This window comes from Marmota marmota, unplaced genomic scaffold (assembly GCF_001458135.2).
Source record: "Marmota marmota marmota unplaced genomic scaffold, marMar, whole genome shotgun sequence".
Classification (NCBI taxonomy): Eukaryota; Metazoa; Chordata; class Mammalia; order Rodentia; family Sciuridae; genus Marmota; species Marmota marmota.
In genome coordinates this window covers 4,555,616-4,579,270 of record NW_026000075.1, presented here as the reverse complement: position 1 = coordinate 4,579,270, position 23,655 = coordinate 4,555,616, and the positions used below count along the sequence as shown (strand labels likewise).

General features: G+C 36.3%; 1 protein-coding gene across 1 annotated transcript in view; it reads left to right on the top strand.

Annotated features, from left to right (window-relative positions):
• Positions 1-15,064: 15,064 nt before the first annotated feature.
• Positions 15,065-23,655, top strand: part of Kcnmb2 (potassium calcium-activated channel subfamily M regulatory beta subunit 2) — a 243,803-nt gene continuing 235,212 nt past the window's right edge. Inside the window, exon 1 of the mRNA XM_015494247.2 lies at positions 15,065-15,492. The gene's annotated coding sequence lies outside the window, so the exon portion shown is untranslated. The remainder of the gene's footprint in view (positions 15,493-23,655) is intronic.

Below are 23,655 nucleotides of genomic sequence, written 5' to 3'. Positions count from 1 at the left end.
TGGATACTGGCTGTACAAAGGAAAACAGGACCCCAGTTCTGTGCGTAAGCAGCATTTCCTATGAGAAATGTTAGAGAAATGCCTGAGCATCTTCAGGAGAGTGAGAGCCAGGCCTTCCAAAGGACAACTCCCCAGATGAAAGAGAGAAGAGGCATGAGTGGGCAAGAAAGGGGAAGATGGCAGCCTGAGCAGATACAAAAGGGTATAAAACAACCTTGAGTGTGGGGCAGGGATGGGGGTCTGCACTCCCATGTTTATTGCCACTCTGTTTCAATCGCCAAGAGACTAAACAACCTAAGTGTCCATCAGTTTATGAATGAATAAAGAAAATGTGGTACAGATACACAATGGAATACCATGGTGCCATTACAATGATGATATCCTATGATAAAGACAATATGGATGGAACTAGAGATCATTAAGTGAAATAAGCCAGACACAGAAAGAAAAGTGTGGCATAATCTCACTTATCTGTAGAATCAAAAACAAAGTTGGTCGCATAAAAATTGAGAGTAGAATGGAAATTACCAGGCTGAGAGAACAAGGGAAAGGGAGGAGAAATTTTGATTGATGAGTACTAAGCTACTGTTTGATATCAGTTTTGGTGTCCTGTTGCACAACAGCGTGATAATAAATGATGAGAACAGACTATATGTTTAAAAAAAATGGAAAATGATAAATGTTGAAGTAGATTTCTTTTAGATGGAAAGGAGCAGCTAAAATAAATCCAGATGGATAGTAACCTTGAGTTATTAAGTGAAGAAAATTAAAACTCAAAAGGTGGAAAAGGACCACACAAGAACAGCTTAAATTTTCAAGAATAATAAATATTTAAATAGAACTATGGTGAACTCTTTAATAAAGAGGTGTAAAATTAGGACCCCTTAACTCTTTGTTTTAGCTAAAATTCCTTTAGATTTTCACATTTAGGATATTTGCTGTGCAATTTTGGGTAAATAGTCTTTATTATATTTAAGAAATTTTCATCTTTTCTTATATTACTTCAAACTCTATTAGGATTAACTGGATGGTAACTTTTATCAAATGTCTATTTACATCTTTCAATAAGATCATAAGGCTTTCCCTTTGAATTGGTTGAGGGCTATATTGACAGATCGATAGATATTTCTTGAATAAATCCTACATTTCACAATATATTATTTTTTTCATGAATTGCTATTTTGTTTACTAATATTTTATTTACAATCTGTTGTTACCAATGAACCTAATCTATAGTTTTGTTTCCCTCCTTGCACTGTTCTTCTGCTAGTTTTTTGTTTGTTTGTTTTTGTTTTGCTTTGTTTTTCAGAGTAATTATATCCAGGTTGGTACTAAAGTTATTCTGACTTTATAAAAATCAATTTGAAAGAGTTCTTAATTTTTTTATGGTCTGAATTAGAAATAGGTTTAGACCTATCTGTTCTTTAAGGTTTAGATAAAATGTCACATGTAGTTCCGGACTTTACACATACCTAGGTCTCTAACTGATCTCTTCTGTGATGGTTGGTTTTGTTACGATGAAAGCATTTTTTTTTTTTCCTTTTGAGATCATCTTTCACAATCTGTACTTCACTTGGAAATCAACAATTTCATCTAAGTTTTCAAAATTTCTAATTTTCTTATAGTTATTTTAATCTTCTATATTTGTAGTTATATCTTGCTTCACCATATATTTTTGGTGTTCACCATATATTTTTCAGTGTTTTTTCTTTAATCATGCTGAGGGAGAGCATGTGTATTTTATTAGTTTTTTAATGTCTTAAGGTTTGGGTTTTTTCTTTCTTTCTTTCTTTCTTTCTTTGGTACTGGGAATCAAACCCAGACCCATGTAATTATTATCACTGAGGTACACCCTCCAGTCCAAATTTAATATTTTAGATTTACCTTTTATTCCATTTTTATTTCCCACTTTATTAATTATTGCTTCTCTTTTTAATTGCTTTGCTAATCTCTTCCAGGACTTGCCACCTGCTTTGGTTTTCTGTGTTTCATTTTTAATAGTAAAGACATTTAAGACCACACATTTTCAGAGTAGTAAGTAATGCTATCAGGGGTGTCCCTTTGTAGTTTTCCATATAAGTAAGAATTTACCTTTGGATCCCAATGGTTAAACAGTAATTCAGGAGTGTGGCTTTTTTTTTTCTTTTTTGCTATTATATTTCTAAGTCACTTTTTTTTGGTCACCTTTGTATTATTTATTTCTATATTTATTTGTATTTGATCAAAGAACATGGCTTATGAAATTCAAACTTTAGAAAATTTGGAAAGCTTTTCTTAGTCAAGCACCTAATTTTAATCATTATTATTATGGTGACTATTTAAAATATGGAACCCTCTTGTAGCTACTTATTTGTGTGATATTTAATTCTCCTATGATGTCACTTGTATTTTGTCTATTCAATTTGTCCAATTCTTGGATATAGTTATCTCTTAATTATAATAAATGACAGACAAAATAATGTCATCTATTATATTTTTTTAAACATTCTTAAATTTCTAATAACTTGATTTATATATTTAATTAATTGATGAGAGAGTAAATACAGGTTTATGATCATCTTCGCTTATTCAAATGTTATCAATTTTATCAGTAGATAGTGTTTACATTATCTGTAGTGCTTTTAAGTTTATATCAACTGTCACTAATATTGCAACTTTCTTTTAGCTTACATTTGTTTGATATCTCTTTCCACTTCTTAATCTTCCTTTTTCATTAGTTTTTACTTTAATTTTGCTTTATCATTTATTTATTATTAATATTAATTATTATTTATATATTTTATTATTATGTATTTTATTATTTTGTTATCTTTCTATGTAGGAGTCCTTATATTGGAGTGCTTACAGAGAACATTTGTGGCATATCCCGTCAGTCAGGCTTTCCCTATCCAGTGTCCCTCTCCAATGTTTATAAATATATGTGGAGGGTAAAAATGTGTGTGGCAAGAGTCATTGCTGAGCATGTCTTCATCTTATCACCTCCACATGTTCTCTGGGTGTTTCATATTCATTTACTAAACAATGGCCACTTGGTGTGCTGCTATTTGACAATTATGTTGAGAAAATACTGCAAATCCTGCTTGCAACAGATTTTCAATCTTTCTTCTGCTCAGAGAAAATAAATTTCTGGGTTACCTTAAAAAAAAAATTATTGCTGCTGTAAGTGAACTATGCCATTAATGTAGACCGGGCATGTTTGTATCTTTCCATAATATCAAAAAGTTATTGAGTAACAGTAACTCACAAGCCTCATTACTTTCATTAGTTGCAATTCAACAAGTACTCATGGATCACTTGGTAGCCATAACCTGGGCAATCATGGTTTCTTTTATAAAAAATCTCAACTTCTAATTTCTGTAGCACTCAGGTCATATATCATACTTCACACCATGATAGATATAGGTTACAGAAAGGTTACAAAAGGGTGAAGGCCATTACAGGATTTCTGTAAAGTGCATTGAAAGCAAAGGCAGAGAGCTGATCTAAATGCAAATGAATTATTACAGGTGGCCAGATAAGATTAGGAAGCAGCCCAAGAACTTAATAAAGGTACAGAGCTATCAGCTTACAGAGTAGAGTCCCTGTGACAGGCAATGGGCCATGTGAATCAGGGAGATTGAGCTGGTTGAAGCCTGTAGATCACTTATGTGAAATCTTCACCAGATGGAATGATAACAGATCATTGTGTACCACCTTAAGCTGTATTGGGTGCCTCTCCCTTTATAATTTCCACATAAGCAGGTGACATCTGGTGATATCTGTAAGCTCATGGGCCTGGCTCTTCTGATATGAGTTTGATATACCCATGCATCCTTGTGTTTCTGATTTAATTTGGTGAATTAACATGTTTTCATTTTTTATTAGCACAATCTATTTATTTATCAGTTTGTGCTTTATATTGGGCTGGGCAGCTGGGGGATATTCCTTTCCCTAAGTTCTGTGTGTCCAACATCTGGTGGCTGTCTATTTGCCCAGACAATTTGCCAAGTCCTCCTGCCTTACCACTGACACTCAAAATGGAATAGCTTGGTGCAGAGCACAACCTGAAACCTGCTATTCCAGTGCATGACACAGTTTGCCCTCCACAATTTCCGCTTTAATTTTACCTTCTTCTGCCCCTGTAGTTCCTATTTTTACCTGCTAGGATTTTTGTATTAAATCCTCAAGTCTCTTATCTTTTTCTGCATCTTTATATTTTTGCTCTATGCCTCAAAATATATCTTGAATATATCTTGCACTTGATCTTCCAGCTCGACAGTGACCAGCTTCTTCAATATCTATTCTTCAATATCTAACAAACTAGTTTAGTGGGAAAACCATATATTCAGCTTTAAAAATTGTGGCCAGAGCTTGAATTTCCTTGTTTGCGCTCTCTCTCTCCCTCTCTCTCTCTTTCTCTCTCTCTCTCTCTCTCTTTACCCCCCTCCTTCCCTCCCTCCCTCTCTTTCTCTCTTCCTCTTTCACACACACACACACACACACACACACACACACAGAGTTGTCATTTGTTTCTAGAAGCTCTGTTTTGCTAGCCATGTATTCAATTTGTTTGGGGTGACCTTTTTCTTTTTAGCTGCTAAATCCCCCTAGGTGGGTTGTTATTTTCTTTGTTGTCTGATTAGGGCTCACATGCCATCCTTGGAGGATCCAGTTGCAGCCTTCTGAGTCCCTACTCCCTGGGGCACTAAGTGTAGTGGTGAGAGTGTCAACCCCCTCCTGGGGCACCTGAAAGCAGCCTCTTTGTTTTCAGATATATCTGTATATTCCTAGGCTTAGGCACAAAAGAAATTAGCCCACATACTTTGCTAATTCATTCCTTTTTGAATTCCATAAAAACTAAACAAATTCTAATAAGAAGTTTCCCAAGAAATTCATAGATTCTATAGGTCAAGCCTTCCAATAATATGCTGTTTTCTTTTCCTTGTAGCATGATTTCCAGCAGTCAATTTCCAGGCATTTGTTCATTCCTTAAAGTTTTCTATACAAGACATCTGACAGAGGTTAAGGCCACTCACGCACAGAGCCATCAATTGACTGGAGAAAGAAAAGGAGCAGAAATGAGCTACATACAATTTACTTTATTCTAGAGTTTCCTCTTCATCAGTACATTTTATCACTTGATATCATTTTTGCTAAATTTATCACTAAATATTTCTTTGCTATTTATTTGACATCAAGTAACTTGCAAATTAATGTCATCATAGACATGATCATTCATAGTGGAGTATCAAATAAACAATTTGACAATTAACATCCAAGTTATGATAAAAACATAAGAAGAGAGTAAGATGAATCTCAGTGTCTTCAAAACACAAATTTGTCAGTATTATTTTGGGCTATGCTACCACTTCTTGGTTCAAATATGCAATCCTAGCACCTGTGGTCATGCAGATTTTCTACTTTATAATTTCAGGACTGCCATTCATATTCACAGATTCCACAGCTTCTTTTTTTTCCCTACTTTTTGGGACATTTTCTAACAGAAGATTCATAAATGTCTGATGAAAAGATGGCTTTTTCTAATTTTCACAAAATGCCATCTGACTACATCCATGGCTAAGATTTCACCTATCTTCTATGAGATTCATTTTCCAAAGGAAATGGAAAAGATAACACTTTAAACTTGATGTCAAGAATTTTTTAATGCCTTGCTTGATTTTGTAATCCATTAAGTATTTCTATACAAGACTTTATTTTTTTGACAAAATTCTAGTGGCCCTTTTTCTTCAAAAATTGTGATAGGGTTTTAAATATCCCTGCAGAATGATAGCTTCAGGGAATACTTACTCATTCAGTATTTTCTTATATAAGAAAAAAATATCATTTTCCATTTTCATAATAATAAATCTATATTTTAAAAAAACATGTTGATGCTTCCTACACTGTTTCGAAAAGTGCCACTGGCTCTCATTACATGTTTTCTAGGCATAGCTAAATCATGCTATCAAACTTGTTGCTATCAAGTGCTTTGTAAAGAGCTTTAGAGATGTCAGTTTTGACAGGTATCTCAAAATTTCAGGTTATTCTGAAATTTCTTCACTCTCTTGAAAATTTTCTTATATTTCAAGCTCATTTTAAAAATGTGCTGTTTTGAACTATTCAATTGAAAACATAATTTTAGCATTATTATTATATTAGTATATCATCTTTTGATAGATTAGGAATGGCATTTAAATCATACACACAGACACAATTTGAGTTACTTCACTGGCAGGAATTAAAATGTGAGCTCATGTAAATTAGCATTTTATTAAAGTATTGACAGGATATTAATCTGATTTGTGTCCCAGTGTGTGTCACATTCAAAATTGCTGACTCATAGAATGGTAGGAAACAATTATAATAATAGAGTAGGTCTCTTGTAACTTGTCAAGAAATCACACACACCTCCTTTCTGTACCAGTTCTCACTAAAGAGTTTTCTCTGTTCCTTTTGACTAACGCCACAAGAGTTACCTGAAGACAAGGAAACTTCTATATTCCCAATGACTTCCCATTGTAAAGATATTTTATTTGTTGAGCGTACCTGAAAAAGTCTGGGTTTAATGATGTTGGGAAAAAAACTTTATATACCACAACAATTCAAAACTCCTGTCCCCAAAATTTTTATGCAAATTAATTTTTTAGGAAGACACAGCAGACTTAATTTGCAGATTTGTGTGGGAGTGGCATACACCAGAACCCTTTGACTCCATGCAGGCGAGATTCCACTTTCAGCAATAGGAGCAACATGGATGTAGGGCCCAGACTTTGCCACAGTTTGTCACTTTCCTTCTCCCCACAATGGGAACAAAAGCATAATGACTTCAGGAATCTGCAATTAAAATGCCAACATTAGTTACCCTCTTCCTTTGCCTCCTCTCTCTCCCTTCTTGTTGCATGACACCTGACTTCCATTGCAATCCCAAAAGCAAAAAAGAAAGTGATATAAACTTCTCTGTGTGAAAGAGAAACAAAGCTTCCTCTTCCATCAGGATGAGTACACAGTGAGGGTCGGGTTTTGCCTCAGGGAGGAGATAAAAGGGTACAACCCCCAGAGCAAGTCACTTGGAGTCCTCAGAAAGTTCAGACATGTCAGCTCATATCTGATTTCCATTCAGATATTGAAACCTATCCTAAATAAATATATTCAGAGATGTAGGCAAAGACTCATGTACAAGTACTTCAGCAACATGTTATGCTAATGAAAAATAAAAATAACCTAAGTCTTCAACAGTGAGAGTGGTTCAAACAACCCAATTATTTTGTCCATAGAAAATTAATACATTAAACTACATATACGATATAATCCTCACTTTTAAAATATTAATAATAGAAATTATCTCTGGATATTTTTTGTATTCTCTAATTTTTATATTTTCCAAAAAATATAATTGTTGTATATTCCGATTTTTCAGTAATGAGCATATATCATTTTATATTTTAGAATTAAACAGAATTTGGGAGGCCTGTTTTAGTTTTATTTTTAAGGAGAGAAAAAGGCAGGCAGTACAGCTGCCACCTTATCTAACCTATACCCTTGATGAAAATAATTTTACAAGTACATTTCAGTAGACAAATGTATATGTTTACATCCACCTTGCAGATTTTTTTCTAATTAAATTATGAAATGAGGAAATACATATTAAGACTTGCCCAGATTTCTAGAGTAAAATAAACTCTGAGAAGTTCTTCGAGTAGCAAAGACATAAGATTTATCAGGATTCTGATGTTTTTTTATAGCGCAGGATACTTATGATGAATGTTCACACTTGGCTAGAAAACATTTTGTCCAACGCTCTTCTCTCACCTGAAGGATCAGTAGCATAAAGTAAGTTAATACAATATACGTGAATGTGAACACCAATATACATCCTGTTCCTTTGTATCCATCCTTGGGGCTTTCTGCATACCATGGATTTTTTGTTTTATTGTGCTGGAAGACAGATGTCTTTTAATTAACTTATTATATTAAAAGCAGCAGGTAGCCTGCTAATGCTATGTTGTATACAGGGTACTCAATAATTGCAGCCTGGAGTACCAGGTCTGTGGAGTCCATGTTCCTGGTAAGAACGAATATTGTGGCTAGGCCTGTGAAGTGAGAGAATCCAAATGAAATAAAACTCCAACAACTGTCAGTGCTCTATTTTATATTTTATTTTAGAGATGATTTATGTCCAATATTCTGACAGGCTTCAGAAGGATGGTTATGCAGCCTCAATGACCTGTCTGCCAAATGCAATGGCTCAGTCAGAGAATGATGTCTCTGAAAGTGGTTAGACTTACTCACCTGAGTGCTCTCCCATAGGCATTGGAGGGAGGGCTCCAGAGCATCTGTCTGTATATGGTAGAGGTGAAGTGTCTGGGAGGGTGTTGCTACTACTCTAGAAATGCAGGTCAATTCATATGTATGTCATAGTACCATCTGCCTCCTTTTCCCCATTTCAATCGCGTGTACACCAAATGGAAATACATTGCATGAAACCTTGAGGAAAGATTAACTGCTATAAGGCAGGGGGGTGAGGTAGGTTCCTGAAGGATTTACTCTCCTAATTGTTCTAAAAACAGACAGAAATGCAACCAGAGTCCAAGAAGATGACCCAAATCATGGCCTTACTAGATGGGTCTGTGCTTATAGCTCGGAGATCAGAAATCCTGCTAAGTTCCCATTAATATAGAATTAGTCAAAGTAAATTTTGTAATTAAGACAGTTGTGAAAACCTGTGCTTTATCTCTTTAAAATGTTTACCTAGTCTACTTGAAAACATAAATAGCTACAAAAGAAAAGGTTTAAAAAACACAAACATAATTGCAAAGGGAAAAAGAAGTGCCAGTTATCTTGATTTCATACTTTTTATGATTTTATTAAAGACTTTATTTTATTTTTTTACTTTTTAAAATTAAATTGATTTTAATTAATATATGATAACATAAATATTCTATATATTTATGAGGTGCCATGTAATATTTTGATGTTTGTATAAATTGTGTAATGTTCAAATCACATCTGTATTCAAAACACATCTACCTTCTCAAATATGCATCATTTCTTTATAGTGAAAATATGCAAAACCCCTTTATTTAGCTTTTTAAAATATATAGTACATTATTGGTATCTGTATTCAACTTCCTGTATAATAGCATCTCAGAACTTCTTACTTCTCTCTAATTCTGTCTTAGTACCCATTGAAAGCTTTCCCATCTCTCCCTTCTGCTACTCTCCCAACCTCTGGTAACCACAGCTCTACTTTCAATTGCTATGAATCAATGTTTTTATACTCCACATATGAATGAGCTCCTGGGTACTGGCTTTTCTTATTTCACCTAACTTAATGATCTCAGTTCCATTCATGTTTGTGCAAATGACAAGATCTAATTTTTTGTTATGACTAAATAGTATTTATTGTGTATATGTAACACATTTTCTTTATCCATTCATCATTTGACAGACACTTAGTTTCTTTCTATTTCTTGGCTATTATGAATAGTGGCTGCAATAAACACATGGGGTGCACATGTCTCTTTAACATACTGATTTCATTTTCTTTGGACATATACCCAGGAGTAGGCTTGCTAAACCTCCATACTTATTTCCATAAGCCTTTATTTTTATTTTTATAAGAGAGAGAGAGAGAAGAGAGAGAGAATTTAATATTTATTTTTCAGTTTTAGGTGGACACAACATCTTTATTTTATTTTTATGTGGTGCTGAGGATCGAACCCAGTGCCCCGCGCATGTCAGGTGAGCGCATTACCGCTTGAGCCACATCCCCAGCCCCAAGCCTTTATTTTTTAAAGAGCACTTTTAGGTTCACAGTAGAATTGAGAGGAAGATGCAAAGGTTCCCCCACAGTCCCTTCTTTATGCTCCCTGTCCCCACATATGCATAGCTCCCTCTATTTGTTACAATTGATGGATCTACTTTGATACCATTATAATTACCCAAAATCAATAATTTACATTAGGTTCACTCTTGATGTTGTACATTATATGGGTTTGGAAAAATGTGTAATAACATCTATCCATTACTGTAGCATCCTATGGAGCACTTTCACTACCTAATATTGTTCTGTACTCCAGCTATTCATCCCACCCCACCCCTCTCCTCCCTTGGCAAACACTGATCTTTTCACTGTCTCCATAGTTTTGCCTTTTGCCAGAATGCCATATGCTTGGAATCAGTATGTAGCCTTTTCCGATTGGTTTTCTTTCATTTATTAATATGCATTTATGTTTCCTCCATGTTATTTCATATCTTGTAATAGCTTATTTCTTTTTAGCACTGAATTCTATTCCATTGTACAAATTACCAGTTTATTCACTCATTCAACTATTAAAGGTCATCTTGACTACTTTCAAATTTTGACAATCATGAATAAAGCTGCTACAATTAAATATCCTTGTGTCGGTTTCTTGTGTGACATAAGTTTTCAACTCCTTTGGTCAAATGTCTAGGATCCAGATTGCTGGGTCATGTATGTCTTAATCTATTTTGTGCTGGTATAACAGAATATCCGAAGCTGGGTAGTTTATAAAGAACAGAAATCTACTTCATACAATTCTGGAGGCCAGGAAATTCAAGGTTGGAGGGCCCACATCTGGTGAGGGAATTCTTTCTGGATGGTAGAAGGTGGAAGGGCAAGAGAACATGTGGTGTGCATGTTTGTGTGCACACAAGTGCATAACAATGACAGAGGCAACAAACTCATTCTTTTATCAGAAACCCATTCCTGCCATAACTAACCCATTTCAACAATAGCAGCATGAGCCCTGCTAGTCGCCTTCTGAAGGTCCTACCTCTCAATGTTATTGCATTGGAAATTAAGCTTCCAACACATTAATTTGGGGGCTCATATTCAAAGCTAGCAATATGGTAAGAGTTTGCTTAGTTTTATAAGAAATTGCCAAATTGTCTTCCAAAGTGGCTGCACCAATTTGCATTCCAACCAGCAACTACTGAGAGTTCCCATTGCTCCACACCTTTGCCACCATTTGCTGTTGTCGGTGTTGGTGATTTGGTCACTATAATTGGTAAGTAGATAGAACTTGTAGTTTTAATTTGCATTTCCTTGATGATATATGTTCTGGAGCATCTTTTCAGATTGTTTATTTATATCTATATATCTGTCTTTGGTGAAGTGTCTGCACACTTTTGATTGGGTTGTTCGTTTCTTATTGTTGAGTTTTAAGGGCTCTTTGAATATTTTGGATTACCATCTTTTTTCAGATATGTCTTTCACAAACATTTTCTCCTGGGTTGTGGCTCCTCTTTCTATTCTCCATTTTTAAGTTTAAAGAAAAAAATGAATCCATCTTCTGAATCACACAAAGAAAAGTTTTAACCCGAAAAAAGATTAGAAGGTAGTTGTAAATTTTCATGAAATAAGAACCCTGGATTCTGAATTAGAAGATGTACTTACAGGCTGCATGATCTTAGGGAAATCATTGAACCTTCCTCATGCTTTATTTCCCTAGATGGAAATGGAGTTATCAATATTTGCCCAGCCTTCCAGGAAGTACTGAAGATTAACTAGGATGCGGGTGAATATACTCTGTAATGTAAACTTTTGAGAAATTGAGGTTTCATTAATACTTTTTAAAAATCTTAAATCAGAAGGCAGAGCTTTATGAAAAGGGATGCAGACCACACTTCTTTCTAACTCAGAAATTGGATACTGTTATCATGTAAGGCTTTCTTCAACGATTGTCTTTTAATTTCTAGGGCTAAGCATTTGGATTTATCCTAAAGAAAGCCCTTTTGTGTACCTAAAGTAGTACTGAAGATCACTTCAGGGTGAGTCAGCTTCAGCATGCACAGGAAAACAACAGGAAGGAAGCCGTTTCTGAACAAACTTTTCTGTCATTCCTAGAAAATAGCACAACAGGGCAAATGCACTTACTCACTGTATTATTCAAAGCATAAATTACATACTCCAAAATATAATTATCACTTGTGTCTGTAACAGATAGCTACATTTTCTACTTATGTATCTATCAGATTTTCATTTTAATCGTGATGACTCATAATGAAATTATGCATTCATCGTTCCATTCATTAAACCATTGCACTTGCCAACTGTGCACGGAAACCGCAAATTCTGTGTGTGTGCGATCACATCGCTCTCACCCAGTCTCCAGTTCTCAACCTAATATTTGTTAGCACACACAAATTCTTTCCAGAACAAGTTTTCTTATGTGCATTCAGACAGCGGATGCTGTTGAAATGTTATCAAGTTACAGATACACAGAGCATTCTCGCTGACTGTGTTTGGTAATATAGCTCTGAAATATCACTTCAGTTCCTGCCTTCTGCTAACCAAACTTCCTTCTCCAGAGAACTACACAGAAAAGCAGTGCTAAGAGTTACTAAATTCAATCCTCAGATCAGCTGTGTTCAAAATGGTAGAACAAGACTTTAACAAATTCAACCTAGGTTTCTCTCTCATTGAAGAAGGTGTGGGTTCTAAAGATGCTTGATCTTCTGCAACTTCATCGAAGGGGTAGAACTAAAGGAATGATTATTGGAATGTAATCCAGAAAGCAAAACAAAAACAAGAATATTCTCCAATAGGACTCAATAGGAGAAATTCTGTCTCCCGCCAGCCCTTCTCTGTTTTCTGTTCATGCCTCCTTTTCTTTGTATTTCTTTTATCCTCTTCTTGCCTCCTCTCAAATTATCTATTCCTTCTCTTTCTTCCTGCTCAGTAATAACTAATATTTATTTTAGCATTTTTCTCAATAAAGAACTTTACTTCCACCTTATCATGTGCACTGCTTCACTTTATCACCATCTTACAACAACCATTCTTCGTCACTGGATTTTAACTTGGGAAGCTCACACGGGCAAATGGAACCAAGTCTCAAAGTCAGGTCTCTTTATTCCAAAGTCTGGGCCTTTTTGAACACCATGCAGCTTGGAGAAATTCTTCCCTTTCTCTTTTCCTCATAGATCTCTCATCTTTCCCTCTTCTTCCCTCCCCTTCATCTTCCTTTCCTCATTTCCTGCTCTTCCATCTCACTTCAACAAACCATCCTCACCTTAGGGCACTGCCTCTGAATGCAGCCTCTAGTGGCAGCCACCTCCTCCTTCATTCTCAGAGGTTCAGACACCCACTTTTCCTGCTCCTCCAGGAATGAGCCTCCCCAAAGCTCAACTAAGGATCACTTCCCCCGTCCTACCCTCTCACTTCATCCCAGGATTAATATCTTATGCATTCATCTCTTGTTTTATTAGCACAAGTAGGATTAGTATCCAACTGGGGTATTTTCTTCCTCCTTCCTTCTCCACTCCCTTTCTCCTCTCTTCCTCTTCCTCTGTCTCTCCAAATCATATATGTGGTACTTACAAGGTGTTTAATTTATCATCTAAATACTTCCTTACATTAAAAAAAAATTGGGGATATGCAATTCAGATATTCTTGTCCCATCAGCTTAAAAGAGAATATCATAAATACTTCTCCCCCCTGAAATAATCCTTATTCCATTACAAATTTTTGGATGATATGCTTGCTTATAAAAAAATAGGATTTACATAAAATTCTGAACAATTACCGCTGTGCAATTTTGCTTTGGGATTTTTGTGCTCTCACTGTGCTGGTATGAATTTCTCCAACTACAAACTGTGAGACTGAGGTACTAAAGATAATAATTTTATATTCCTCGTCCTTTTTACAACTTTGAAAATTTAATTACTCTGATAAAAAAAATTGTTTCTCTTGCATGATCACACGGTCGTGAAGGTCTTAGACACATAACATAATTTTCTATTTAAAGAATAAAAAATACGAAAATTGTTCTCTGCCCTACCAACTAAATGGGCACAGATTATTTTTTGAAATTCAAATTGCAGTAAGTGTTTTCTGACTTGATTTGTCCCCAAGGAAATCACTATAAGGATACCCAATTAGAATGAAATATGATTATGGTTTGTGATACAAAAAGATTTTTTCCCCCTAAATCACATTTTATTCCTGAGAAGAAATTGTCACCAGTCAAGTAACAAGTAAAAGTCATATACAATCAGGGCATATTCAAACTGACAACCAGAAGTTTAGAAAGAGAAAAGGACAAAATAGTGCCTCCCTTTTATCAGACATCTGAGCAATTCAGATGTTCAGTTCTTGCATATAATAAAATAGTGAATGCTATGATCTAATCCTTACAGCATGTCTCGATAACAAAGCTACTAGTAATTAAATTTACAATCATTCCCTTTGAGGTTTTGTTCTAGGAGTTTATTTGCAGTAGGTTTTCTGTTTGTTTGTTAATCACTGTTCCTTTTCAGTTCTATAGGACAGTACACCACATTTTCATCCATATTACATCTGCCACTCTCTGTAAGCCCCTCCCCAGGAGCAGACCACTCAGTTTCCATAGTAACTACTACAAAAGTACTGCACTTGGGGTCGCAGGAAGGGAGAAATAAAAGCAGAAAGAAAGGACTATATATGGGTACTTAGAATATAAAGCATTATCTATGTTACTGTGAGCCACCAAGAACTTTTTCTGCTTCCCTTTTGGAAAGGTGCTTACAACTTTTCAGAGTAGCATTTCTAGACACACAATCCCCTCTTCGCTGGACAATGGTAAGAAATCCCCCTTTCATCTACCATTATTACGACTGTACAAAATGGATCCAGGTAGTGTACACATCCGCACCTCTTCTACCCACCCCTCATTCTTTCCTGTCTGACAGTAGTGCATACTTCAAATGAGAAGCAAAAGTTTCATAAATCAGCTTGTAATAACAACTTAATGTGCTCATTGGTCTATTCAGTCCATTTGATACATAATTTGAGATTTCATGTAAACATATCTCATAAATCATATCTCAGTAATTGATGAGAACTTTTCTTATTTGATTGATTCTCTTACCTAACTCTAGAGATCACTTATTTTTGTAATTGGGAAGAGCGGGGATCTCCTTGCTAGGAGGAAGAAAATTCAATAGCATTTATTCTCAAGTTCACGTTCCATGTAGAAAAACCTATTTACAAAAGTTCTTTCTCCTGTAGTTACAGAGGATTTGGAAATCTGATCCAGTAGGCAGGGTGTTGTCTGTGGGAAGGAAGTCTGAGCCCTCTCTCCCTTTTTAATATGAGAATTCGAAAGCAGTGGGGAAGTGATGCTGGACCTATCACAGCATTGCTAACAGACAGCCTATTACAGTATTTAATAAAAACAGAAACAGCATGCCTATCATAGGCTAATAAATCCTACCTCCTGCACGCTTTAAAAACAGTATGAAGCAGCTTCAACGGAGCTTCCGACAACTAATTTTAAGCATGGCTGTCTAGCGTGCCTGTCACTCCTATTGTCCTTCCAAACTCTTTCAGACATTTTGAGCAAGGAGTATTAAAGCTATGAGTTAGCAAGGGTTGTGACATTAATGGTCTACAAAGGCTTTAGGCACGAGAGGTAATGATGATTACGGTGGCTATTTGGAAGACTGCACCAGATCGCTGTCATTAAAAATTAAGCGTGGCTTTTGAGGAAGATGTGACAACTACCGGAGGTAGGATTTGCATGTAAAACAAAGGAATCTGTTGCTGTTTCCGTGCTTTTTGTTTGCTCTGTGCTGTGTGGGTCACGAATTGCAGCCAGGTGCCAGTGAGAAGCAGGAAGGGGAGTGGGAGACGGTCTGCTTAGAGCAAAACACAGTGGAGGGTATTATGTTTTATGACAGAAATGCCTCGAGGACGAACCAGCTCCAGGCTGGCTCATAGCCTGCTGAGTGTGCATTCCACGTTGCTTTTCCCATTGAGTAGAATGCTTAGAGGTCACTGAGAAAACAGTTTGCTTCTTATCTGTGGTGCCAGCGGGGCTAGTGGGAGGGTTGAGTGAAGACTTTGGCGGGTGGGAGGCATAAAGGTCCAAAAAAATAAAGAGGAGGCTCCTGAAACCTGTTAGGTAAATATTTTTAGTGCCATGGCCAATGTGCTTTTGGTACTCAGAGTGTGGTTTTTAAAGGAGAAATTGGAAGATTATGATGGATTTCCCTTATAAAGAACTATTTGGGGTTTAATCTATCATAGAAGGAAATTTGGTACCTTCGTCCATCTTGCATATTGAAAGGCTGATCCACACTGTTTGTATTAAAGGTTTTGCTAAAGGAGATTAAGAGTTTTAGACTGAAGAAGGGGCTTTCTCTCTGTGTCTGCTCTTGCTTTTGAACAATTGCCGGGGCTGCAGATGTAAATGCGATTCGTTAGAGGTTATGGTCTTGACGTTTTTACCTTTTTTTTTTTTAAATGAACAGCATAAAAGCACAATTCTCCTTGAAAGATGAGAGGGGCAGTTGGGTTCCAAGTCCAGTGGATAATGAGTAGATTTGCAGAGGCACTTACACTGCTTTGTACTTTATGTGGGATTGGTAGAGCTCCATCGGAATAGGAAATGTCAGGAAATCACAGGCTGAGATCTTTGAAGCAAAAGTGCAATGATCAGAAACCTGTATTTCCCTAACTTGATCTGTGGTGCAACTTTCAATCTTTGTCATTGCACATGACCCTCACTGTGAAGTGGCAGCAACGTAGTGAATGAATCCTCGGTAATGTTGTCTTATTTCTCCGATGGACTTCACAAACTCTGAGATGTAAAGATATCACTTTCTATTTTGAAAAACTTTGTGTTCTTATGCATTGATTTGGTTATATTGAATGGTAAAGATACAAAAAAATACTAGCATTTATGTAAAAGAATGTAGTATTCTTCAATTAAGTCTACAACTTTGGTATTAATGCAGTATTAACTAGAAACAAAAGTGAAAGATAATTGCTGTGTGTTTGTTTTTAGCTAAATAATGGAATTAAGGCTAAGTGGGGCTTTTGCTTTTTTCTGATGCAATCAAGTTTGTGCATTTATGAGCTTCTGTGTATATACTGCTATTCTCATGAAAAGTTGAAATCGCTGCCCCATAGCGGGTGGCATCTGTGCCTGAAGTTGTGTGTCTGCTTTTCATAACAATGTAATGGATGTTACTGAACCAGCTAAACTCTCTCTCTCTAAATCTCCTATGTGACCAAGAGCACATATCCACGAAACGACTGTGTGGGATTCCTGGTGCTATTGATGGCTATGACATAGTTTTCTGCTTCTTTGTGGCCAGCAGAAAGTGTGACCTTGACCTTGTCAAGTCCCATTCTCCAGCCAATTGAGCACACCAGTCAAGAACCTATCTGTAGGAAGAGAGAGCTTGAGATACACAGAAACACAGAGACATATTTTACTTAATGATGGCAAAAGTTTATAAAGGGATAGTATTTCTATTGATCTTATCAATTTTAAGAGGACTTTCATTGACTCTGGTTTTACCAATATCTTATGAATCTAATCATATCCAATACTTACTTTAGAGGTGATTCGTGCCATGAGACTTGTCAATGGGAGAAATGATCTTGTCGTGGTTATGCTCTTAGTATTTTACTGGTAAATTTGGATGATTTTTCAACATTTTCACGGACTTATGGGGAAAGTTGCTACATGAAATCTTGCTGGTGTGTTTTGACTGTATCTCCCACAGAAATGCAAACTAGAGGAGAATGATGACTATTTTTCTTGTCAGCTGTGAGGCAAGCCAAGCCAAGTAAATTATTCAAACAATCTACTTTGTGTCACAAATTAATTTCATTGCCCATTTACATGGGTAGCCAAAATGTTCCCAAACATTCTTCCCTTGAGGTTGCTGCTATATCTAGTAAGGAAAGCAAACAATCCCCCATCTGTATAAGAGGAAACTCCGGAATCCATCCTGACATAAAAAAATAAGCAAAGTCAGTATCACCATCTTGGTCCTATGGGCAACATAGTCACTACATCAGTTACCACGACTGAGAATCCAGAGTCATTTTGTTCTTTCTCTTGTACATACACACTGTCACCATCCCACTTCATTCAGTGACATTGGACAAGACATTGCTCACACTAGCGCATTCTTCTCTCCAATCATCTCCCTTCTCTCACCAAAACACCATGAAAAATAAATTTTCAAAAAATCTTTGATATTATATCAAATAGCAGACTATAATAATGTACATACAATAAAATCCTAAATGTCGTTAGTATACACATGTGCATGAAAAAAAAAAGTGCACCACAATGTTAACAGCAGGTATCTCATTGATTGGTGTAATGATAGATTCATTTTGTACTCTTTCTTTGCACAGTTGCTAAAGTTTTTATTTTTCAAAGAGCGTGTAGTGTATTAACAGACACAAGAAGACAATCATGAAAGTTTATCTGTATCTCCTTTTTAAACTGCATTGCCATCTTTGCCCATTCAGATCATGTGCTTCACCCCAAATTCCAAAGTGAATTATTTGTTCAACCAAGACGGAGCAGAGATGCCATTTTTCTGCCAGGGTTTCCTTGGAGTTTTTAATAGATTATGAAAAACTCAGCATCATTCTTCCTCAGAGAGTGTCTCCTACCTCTTCACTCAGGTTTCTTAGGAAAGGAGACTGTGTGAGTGTGTGTGTGATTTCTACTTACTGTATAAATAGATAATTTTCAAAAACTCTTTTTCTGGTTCTTCATTATTTGCTAAATCTTAAAATGTTGGAGTGTTTTATATCATAACTGGAAATCTCTTCTTTATCTACACTAAGTTCTAAATCAGTCAGATCCAGTCTTTAAACTTTAAAAACCACCCAAATTCTAATCCCTAACCTAGACTACCTTCCAGTCTCATACTTACATAACTTGCTACATAACATTTCCACTTAAATGTCCTATAGTCATTCTACACTTAACATGTTCCATACAAAATATCCTCTGTCCATATTTTCTCTATGTATGTAAATGGAAATTCCATTACTCCACTTGCTTAGAAGAAAAATCTGGGAGTCTTCTTTGAAACTTCTTTTTCCTTCCCATGTCATAGAAAATTCTTTTGCCTCTACCTTCAAAATATACCTAAAATTCAATTTCTTGTTATTTCCACTACTGACCACCAATTCCCAAATGTATTGTCTTTTTTTCACAATCGATCTCTTTGTCTCCCTCTGCTCTTGTATACACATTTAATTTTGTACCCAACACAGACTTGGTCATATCAAATTAAAATTAAATCATAAGTGCTGCTAACAAGCCTCCAGTCTTCTCATCCAACTGCAGACAGAAGCCCAAAGCTTGCAATGGCCCCCAGGCCCTTGAGTCATCTGGTTTTCCCTTCCTCCTCTGTCAACACCAACCTGTTCCCACCTCACTTTGGTCACACCCGTCTCCTGTGCTATTCTTCAAACTCACTGCACACTTTAAACCTACAGCCCTCAACTTTGCTATTCCTGACACCCAGGAAGCTCTTCACGTAGGTAGCCATTTCACTTTTTCAGGTCCCTGTTAAAAGTCACTTTATCAGAGAAGACTTCCTTGAAAACTATCTTTTAAAACACGCCACCTTGCTCACTTCTCATTCCCAGCCCATGCCTTCCTATCTCTACAGCAAACCATAATATTCCCGACAAGTTACATGCTAAGTTTCCCTTGTCTATCTTCCCCCTGCTAGAATGTAAGCCTGATGAAAACAGTGGTCTTGCTTTTTCCCTGCTGTTCCATCTAGAATAGGGTCTCTTATGTAGTAGGCACACAACACATAATTGTCGAATGAATGAACAAGTTGTTCAACATAGGAATTCAATGTTTTGCCCTATCAAAATTCATTAGGAGCATTAGATTCTAAGTGTAAATATTTCAGTTGTAGAGTCAGAGCTCAGTGTCATAACACCCTGTTGCTCTTTCCAAAAAAGAAAGATACTGAACACTTTCAAAAAAGTCAAGAAAATTTAGTAAGATGATTTTCTTCCTCGTCTCTGCACAGGATGGGGGAAAAAGTCACATCACTGATTCCAATCTATGTCAAAATAAATAAAAATTCAATTTGCCTGAATTTGATCTTATCTGGAAGATGACTTCTATTTCAAAAAGGACATCTTTACAGATCTCCTATGAAAATGACTATGGATATAAACATGGTCTATATTTTCTTTGCTCTCTCTTGTTGGTCAGGGAAGGAATGGCAAAACCACATTGAAAATTGCAATTGGCATCAATATGCCTTTCAGGATCAAGCCTGAAATAGCATGTGGCAATAAGAACAAGCCATAATAATCAATAACTGTACCATTCACTTTCATTCACCCTAAATCAGCATGGAACAATTTCATGATCAATTTAACAGAGATGTTGTGCCATTTGTAAAGTGTTTGTTTTCAAATACTTAATAAAGTATAATAAAATAATCTTATTTTCCAAATTGGGTATAAATGACAAAGTCCAGTATTTCTAGAATGTTTTATAGTCAAGGAAGTGGTGCACTATGAAAAAGACATATCATCTGAGATAAGCACAGGCTTTAAGAATCGAAAAACTTGGTCTGAATCTGACTCTCTCTGCTTGATAAGTAGGAAGCCTTGGGCAAGTTGTTAAAATGTTACTGAGCCTCCGTTTCCTATTTGGTACTTCATGACAGTAATATCAACTTTTTTGGGTTAATGGTTAAATGTGATCTGTATGCCACTTCCCTATCAGAGTACCTGGCAGAAGAGGAGAAGCCTAAGCAGTAATAGTTTCTCCATTGACACTGTCATTTAATCCTCAGATCATGTCTCAGCTGCTGATATTATACTTTCCGTTGAACAGATAAGAAAACTTAGGTGTGTAGAAGTTAATCAAATTGCTCAAGGTCAAAGATCTAGTAAACTATCAAAATTTTCTCTCCCTTCATTTATAGAGACTCTTGATAAACAGAGTGTCAGATGAACCATCTTTAACGTATTATGTGACTGAAGGCTGCCAGTAATTAGGGGAATCTTTTGAGGGAGAAACTGAAGAAGAGCCCCCCCCCCACCATGGGTGCCTAACATACTTCTTCCCTTGACAAAACGTAGACTCCAACTTCCACAAACAAACTAAATGCAGAATAAATGAACACTGGAACCAGCTTCACAGCTATGAACACCTTGGTTTAATACCAGTTTTGCCTGTCGCCAATTGTTTGGCTTGCTGAGTTTCCTTATCCTCTGCAGAAATGCAAATAGAAATAACATATAACTTATGAGGTCATGAGGATTAAATAAAATAATCTAGCACTAGGTGTTAGAACAAATTGAGTACATATTATGTATTATCTATTTGTACTTAACTATAATTACCTAAGATGAAATTGTGAACATTAATTGGATATGACACTGAGAGGTTTTGTTTAAAGATCACCTCTAATTTTTGTTTTGTATTGTTTTACCATGCTGGGGATTGAACCCAGGACCTCATACTCAGTAAGCAAGGGCTCCAACCTTCAGCCACACCCCCAACCCTTCTTTAGCTTTTATTTCTTGGTATTGCATGTCTCCAAATTCATTCAATAGATATCATTTGAGTCATTATCATCAAGGTATTATAGAGGAGTTTGAGGCTGTGGAGCATCTGACCAGAACAAGAGACAGGTTTTCCTGAAAAGTGTGACATTTCTTTTTAGGGCCCCCCAAAAAAGAAGTAATTGTAAAAAAATTAAGAAAAATGACTGCCTCTCTGAGATACCAAGCCCAATTTTATGGATACAGATACTGGAGACAAAACTTCAACCAAGAACCTTCCCTCAGCCTTTTCAGGCTCCATTTTTAAAATTTCCAGCCTCTTCACTCTGGCCACAGTCTGGCCACGTTGGCCAGCCACATGCACAATCATAAAATGTGACTTCAGTGCACAATGTGCATCAAATAGGCAATTAGCATCATCAATTATTCCAGATTTAGCTTGACTAATTTGTGAATGCAAAGGGTGTTTCATTTAATTGCCCAATAAAAATTTCAGTGCCTCCAATTAAACTATCAAGAAACTCTCAAATACTGATCAACTACATAGGCGAACTTTTCCTTTTCTTCAACTCTGAACTTCAGCCTGCACCAGATTACTTCCTGTATTTTGAATCCCTGGAGCTTCATTTCTGCATCTAATGATTGTATTCTTATAGAGATTTCTTTTAAAATTTCCCATATCCTCTTCTGTCACAGCAACCGGAACCAACAGTAGTATCTCTCTCCAAAAGTATGGGTGCCATTGTCATAAAAAATGTCACAGTTTAAGTCTTTTTTAAAAAAATAATTTTAATAAGATATTGCTCTTTTTGTTCCAAAAATACCCTACGCATAATTCCCCCTTGGCCTTATAACACGATGCTGTGGTCTTTGATTCATTTATTTCTGTCCTTCCACCCACCCCACTAAATTGTAAGCCCCTGGAAGGTTAAGAACTGTATCATGGTTGCTGCAGTATCTAGAAGAGTTCTTGTAGTAGTTACTGCTCAGTAAGTTTCTTGAATGAATTAATGATCTGTATACTAGATTTCGCAGTGTCCAATTTGACCTAAAGAGGGTAAAAGATCATGTGGACAAATACATGATACACAGAAACAGGATGCTAAGTAGGATTATCTTATGTTAATAAGCCCTGGACCTGCTCTGTGCTTACTACCCTCTCAATCACCTGGTCTCTCACCTCTTCATATTCTCCATCTGTATCTGATCTTCCTTCTGACGGTTTTCCTCTCCCTTCCTCTCTGCTGTTGGCCCACAGCAGCTACCCTATCTTTGTAAAGCACATGGTGGGAACTTCACTCTGAAGCTGCCTTGGAGTCTGACAGCTCAGATAGCAAATGCCTAAGCCCCCTCCCTCATCAAACCCAGGGTGACAGATGATCCAGGGTGAGAATTTCAGCTGGGGATGGGGGATAAGTCAGCTGTCAAGATGTCAAGCCTGCTGACTTCTCAGGAAAGAAAGAGAAGGTGCTTAGAATGCTGGACAGGAGGGCTTTGGTTTACATTTGGCAGCATTTGAACTAAATGGGGAAAATGTCAGATGATTCCCAACATGCAGATTCCTTGTCACCTTGGTGTTTTCCGCAACTGTGGAATTAAACCTCCAAAAGACTCTGGACCTGGGAGTTCATTTTCAGTTTTCAACAGACCCGCTCAATGAGTAAAGAAGTATAGTTACACAAGTAACACAATATGTAACTAAAACTTTTTAGTATAATTTTGAGTTCAGATAAAAAGTTTACAAACTTATTGAGAACAGACACTGTTTTTTTTGGTAACTCATGCCTGAATAGAACTATGCTAAATATATACACATATATGTATATATTCTTTAAAATAACAGTTTTATTAATAGAGAATCTCCTCTTCACCCCTTCCCTGAGGCAAGGCCATATTATAGAAATCAGGCAAATATTTTCTCTTCATTTACCAAGTTACTTGAATGGGGACTTAGTGGTCTAGAAACTATATAAATCTTAATTCCATAAAATCACTTTGTGCACTATGCAGTAAGTGGGGGTCTTAGGGAAGAGGAAGGAAGAGAAGCTCACTCCAGAGTCATGATGTTTCCTGTTTGTTTCTGGATTGTATTACTCACAGGCATTTCCAGGATTAGAAATAATTTACAAAACCAGTCCTTCTAGAATTCCTACAAAGGCAGACTCGATTTAGAAATTTTTCAAAATGAAGTTCTTACTAGGCTGCTTGTGTCTAGGAATTCCACTGAGCTGTGAGATATAGTTCAGGACCTTATAAATAATAGGCTCGGTTTTTAATCAGACTTTTTAAGACTTTTTGTTTTCATTCAATTTTTCACCAGGATGCTGGTCAAGGTCAAGTACCCAACTCCATAACTCTTATCCACA